This window comes from Camponotus floridanus, unplaced genomic scaffold (genome assembly GCF_003227725.1).
Source record: "Camponotus floridanus strain SB8 unplaced genomic scaffold, Cflo_v7.5 scaffold45, whole genome shotgun sequence".
NCBI classification, from domain to species: Eukaryota; Metazoa; Arthropoda; class Insecta; order Hymenoptera; family Formicidae; genus Camponotus; species Camponotus floridanus.
In genome coordinates, this window is record NW_020229603.1 from 161,175 (window position 1) to 167,294 (window position 6,120).

The window sequence follows — 6,120 nt, forward strand, 5'->3', positions numbered from 1 at the left end:
GAATAATTAACTTTTACATAATTGAATACATCGCATTCCTCTGGCTAAAACCAAGGACTCTTATCTTTTTCATTAATCATCAGTTTTTTTCAGATCAGTATCGAGTTATGCTAATTATTTTACGTATTGAGATAACTATAATATATAAAAAAAGAAGGTAATCTATAATATAAAAATAAAATTATAAATATTCATTATGAATATTTCTAATGAAAAATTATTTTATTTTGCTGAATTAAATGCGTGTATTTAATTGATGTATTAATCACAAATCTATTGCGATCTAGAATTTACTTTCGCGTTACATATATTGCAGAAAACATTGTTATTTTTATTTTGATGTTTTTTCGCGTGCCAGTCGGTTTTCTTGAAATCTTTTCTCTTTTTATACCCACGCATTACTTTCCAGAGTATTACTCTGAGAACTAGGCCCATCGAGATACATTCTGTTGCGGTTGCAAAAGCGCGAATCTTCTTTAATCGAATAATTTTCACTCAACACGTTTATTTCTTTAAATGTATTTTTTATTAAAACAGAATAGTAAAAAATTCTACTATGTCTTTTTTACTATATTTAATTATGTAATAGTATAAAAATTAAATTTGTGGAAAACATGGCAACAAAGTAAACTGAAATGATATACAACGTTATAAAAAAAAATCAAATATTTATTCTAAGAATAATTGAAATAAAGAAACCGCAGCAATATGTATTTGTTTTATTAGATAATATTTTTGTAATAACTTGATAAAGATTTAGGATGTGTTTAATGAATAAATTTATAAATCATATCGAAGGTTTGTGCTTGATGAGATGAGTTGCTTTTTTCTTTTCAGAATAAAGTAAAGCACTAGAACTTACGTCATCGATAAAAACTGGCTGATAACGATGTACGTATTATTACGTAAAGATCAAAGGTACATCAAAAGTATCATTAGTTAGTTCACTTGCAGCTAATGCTTTTTTAATAAATCAATGTTTTATGTATATAAACTATGAAAAGATTATTATTATGATTATTATGAATTGTTAATTTTACACATATCATATATATGAGCAATTTTATTAAATATCTATTTAGTATATAGACGTAGTATATAATAGATATAGTTTTCGCCTCCAAAGTGCGCATATAGCGAAAAAAACTGCTCTGAATTATAAAAATCTGAAAAATAAAATTCGCGTGCAGCAAGTGGGAAGAATCGCTTTCGCTGCTGATCAATGCAGTTTGGTCATTCATATAATTCAAGAACGAGGGGCAATTACACACACTGACGCTCTGCTCTGCCTGCCTTTCTTCCGCTGATATGTTGTGTTGCACTTTTTTAAATAAACGTAAATAGTGCATTTGAATACTTGAAACATCTTTGATGCTTGAGAATCGCGAGTTTCATGAAGAAAAGTTGTAGATATTTGCTCTACTAGCATTATCGTGGTGCAATACTGGTTAACATTCTTGCAATGTGCACGATCGATTGAATTGATGTTTGGATAAGAGAGGGAGAATTTGCGTTGTTACTAAAGCATTGTACAAAGTGACTCAGAATTATTAAATATAATTACAGTTATAAATTATGTTGAATCACGAGTTGATTTGTTCTCATAAAAATTTATTTATCGCGATTAGAATCTTTAACTTTATAAATATCTTGAAAATTAATTCGTAAAATGAATTTAATATGAAAAATATCTGTGTTTTATAATTAAACTTATCGCATGAAAATGAATTATTTGTAAGCAGCTTCTATGATTATCTGTCATATCTTCGAAGAAGGATATATTCCTAATCATAGAGTTCTGCGACATCTTATATTGCAATTTATTACGATGATATTGCGATTCAACATACAGCAAGAGCCATAATAAAATTACGTTATACTCGATCGATCTGGCATTCGCACCTTCGACCGATGTAAAAAAGCTCTCAAAATGCATCGCATCATAGTATTTACGTGAGCACATATATCTATTCTTTAATGATACAATAATCTTGCAGTCTATCAGAGATTGCAGTGTAATTAGCGCGGCAATTAATTATTCCACCTCAGCACTTGATGCGATGTCTTTAAAGTCATGCCGTAACAACGCAACGAGCTCAAAAAGTGAGGCTGCTATTGTGAAAGATCGTCATCGACTTAGTTGCGTGTTTCGCTCCGCAAATTATAACGTGGCGGATTATAGCATTTGTTAACGGGGTATTAACCCTTTCAGACCCGACGTCCAATGCCGAGATGTGTCTTTGTTTATTTATTCTATGCAAACTATAATTTCAGCAACACTCGGTACAGTTCAGAGGCATGTTTTGAATCATTGCAATTTTATTTGATATGCGATCTATATTTTTAAGAGAATGATATAAATTATATATAAAAATTATATATAAAAATATAATAATAATGTAAGGAAAAGAAACATTAAAATTATAACCAGTCATTTTACGGAGGAATTATATCAATTTCTTTAAATTGGTCAATTTGTTCAAGACATTAATTTATTTCTTTTTTATTCTTCCTTCTTTTTTAAAATAAATATCCACGATTAGTTGTGTAACGAGTGTTGAGAGTGGCACGTTGAAAATGTCAATTCAAAGAAGTATATAACGATTACATATATATATATATATATATATATATATATATATATAGGATTACTCTTGGTTTTACATAATAATGCGAATAATATCAGCTTGTCGCAAGTTTATCGCCGCTGCCATCTGGATAGTCACTTTTTGCATAATACTTAAATTATCGTTATTCTTCCAAATTAAAAGGTCAAGGTTGCCATCATTATGCTCCACATAAAAGCATCACTTTGCACGGAAGAATGTATTTTAAATAATAAGAGCATAATAAGAGCATAATAAGAGCATTCTTTTTGAATAGCCCAAATATATATATAGCTTAGATAAAAAATAGACCGAAATAGAAATAAATATTCTCGAAAGGATCTATTTCAATATTTAATGATGATTATTTTTTTAAATATATTCTAAGTCCCTTTTTTGAACAGAACATATATATATTAAATATAAATATATTACATTAAATACATTAAATATATATCCTGGTAAAAAGTTTATGAAAATTAATAATAGTATTAAAATGTAATATTTTACTTATGTATTAATATAGAACTATGCCAAAATGAATCTAGAATAAAAGAATGCAAATTTATCATTAATTTGTGAGATGCAAATGTAATTGCAATCTACAGTTGACAAAGTATATTTCTTAGAATTTATAATATGAATTTTTTACGCAAGATGTGTATAAAAGTATATTCGATTACAATTTCTGTTACGAATATCGTTTATTTATTTTTAAATGTATTTTTATAAATCTCGAAAATATTTCAGATTTTGTACTTATAAAATTTAATTGGTTTTGCATTGGATGTAACAGTCTTTTTATTTCTTTTTCTTGCGCTAAAAGCGAAATAAATATCACTTTTGAACAATTAAAAAAATTCGAAATGCAATGATAATATAAAGAGTGTCAGAAGGAAGGGAGGACAGGCTCGCAAAAACTTCTAATTTTCCGCATTAACCTACATTTACGTCCTCGATTGCTTCCTATTACGGTGTTCTTAAGTAGCGATTGTCGATCATGAACGCACTAGCGGAAATTGAAACCGGGTTATTTTTGGCAGACCTTTCTCTCAATATCGTAAGATTATCGAATCTATATTAATAGAATTTATCACATCATTGTAAATGAATAATTTTCATATTAATAATATTTCGTATTTTTCAGTGAGACTTTAACGCATGGATTATATAAGCTATTAATTGAAGCTTTAGTTGCTTTTTTTAGTTGAGTAAAAACTAGTAGTTTTTTAGTTGAGTAAAAACTAGTAGTATTTAAATCTGACAGAAATATACAAATATTTTATAAATAATAATTTATGAGGCATAAAAAAATTCGCGATTTTTGTAAAAAATTTGTCATTCTTCGAAGATGAAATTTGTCAATTACTTCAAAGTTAATTTTTTCTTAACAATAAAATATTCAATTATTAAATATAAATTTTCATTTTTTAAATTTTAATTCTTTATCAATTGTTAGTGTTATTAATACAGCAATTAATCTTAAATTAATTAATTTTGGGAAAATAAAGAAATCTATTTTGAATTAATTAAAAATAAGTTTCTATTTTTTAAACAATTTTAGTAATTATTAATTACTAATAATTTATGAAAAATGCATCGATATTTCTATTAGAAAAGATTTCTGCACGTTGATTCTACAGAATTCTCAACAAAAAGTCTACTTATAACACTTTCTCTATAATAACTGGAATGTTCCAGAATCACAAAAATTTATCACATTTCGAACTATCAAAGTCCGTAAAGCACATTCTAGGAAATTATTATATTCCATGGACGTATCTTCATCTCTTCACGAATTGCTGTTATTATTTTTTAAAATTGCTACATTGTGTATGAGAAGGTGATTCGTCGGATAACGGAGAAATACAGGAGAAAAAAAATTTGCTGTGACAAAATACACGAAGAAAGTAGAAGAAAAAACGAAACAAGAATGATTTATTGCGGAATAGAAGACGGAGAGAAGACTATATTATAGATCGAATTTAGAGAGTAGATACAGGCACTTGCATCACTTGGATAAAAGAGGAGATATCTCGTCTTCAGAAATATTATCTCCATTCGTTTTTTCAGGAGGAATCAAGTTTTTAATTTACTTTACAATATTTTATAAATAATATAATTGATTATTATTAATATCATACATAAATATTTATACCCACATCGCATATTCTCACAGTTATGCAATAAGCATAATTCATTTATAATTCTATAATTTATAATTTTATATTAATTGTGAAGTTTTTATGTTTAATTTTTTTCATAATTTTTATATTCTTCTTTTATATTTTTCTCATAAATTTTATTCCTCAATTGATGGAAAAGTTATTACTCCATTTGTTTAATTTCAAATTATTCCATTTGTGTATGACATCAATTTTTTTTTTCATTTATAGTTTCGCATTTTAATCGGAAAAAAGATACAAATTTTGAAAAAGGAATAAAAGAAGAGAGCTTCATGCATTAAAATAAAATAAAGACAACATAAGGACCGAGAATGAGATAAAACGCTCCTGCGTCGCTGCATCAGGAGGAGAGCGCAACGAGGGGAACTGAAGAATGAAGAAGTAGCGGCGGCTGCAAGAGTTAGTAGTAGTAGTAGGCACTGAACAGGCGCACCGAAGGGGGCAAAGTGGAGCGATAAGTGGGGGCAGAAATAAATCGTTCACCTGAGCGGGTCGCGCCAAGGATCGCGGCGGTCTCTCGGCAGTGTCTCGGCCGATTTTGCACCGATCACACTACGTTCGCATCAGATCGCCAACACATATTCGTGCGTACAACACCCACAAACGTGCACTTACATACGTGCGCGCTGCGGTGTTCCGCTCGATTTCGCATCGATTCCTCACCATCTTCTCTTTCTCTCTCTCTTTCCCTCTTTTTCAATCCGCTTCTCCTCAGCCACTCTTATCCGGTCTTGTCGTCGATCTCTCTCTTTTTCTTTGCCTCTTCCCTCTCTTTCTTCTTCTTGAGTCTCTTCCTCTCCTCATCAGCATCCCTGTCGCTCCCACCTCCTGGATCGCATGCCTCTTCCTTGCCAAAGCACAACATCACATCACCGTCGATCGTTCCCACGATCACTGTCGCGGCCACCAGCGATCGAGGAGGCAGTGTATTTGCCGCATATATTCGCGTGCATCACTCGTCACGTGCTAAGACCGGATTCGAAGCAAGTTGACGAGAATCGCGCGATCGTGGCTGATACTGCCGTAAGCATCGATCGGTCGTGGACGTGAAGGATCTACAGGACATGTCTTAGCGAGACGTTTCTTCGGAACGACGACGAGAGAGAGACACACACGACGAGAAATAAAGAAAAAGAGAAGAGTAAAAGCCCGGACTCAACATCTCCATAATAACGTTCGATCGGCACACTTAGCTTTAACTGCGAGAGGTGGACCGACTTTCTCCAGTCAAGTTGTGCCCCAGCAGCTCTTCGAGGTCGCTGCGAGAAAACACGACGAGGACGTGGACAATATCGTGGAGGAATCGACCGCGTTGAATGACATTTCGA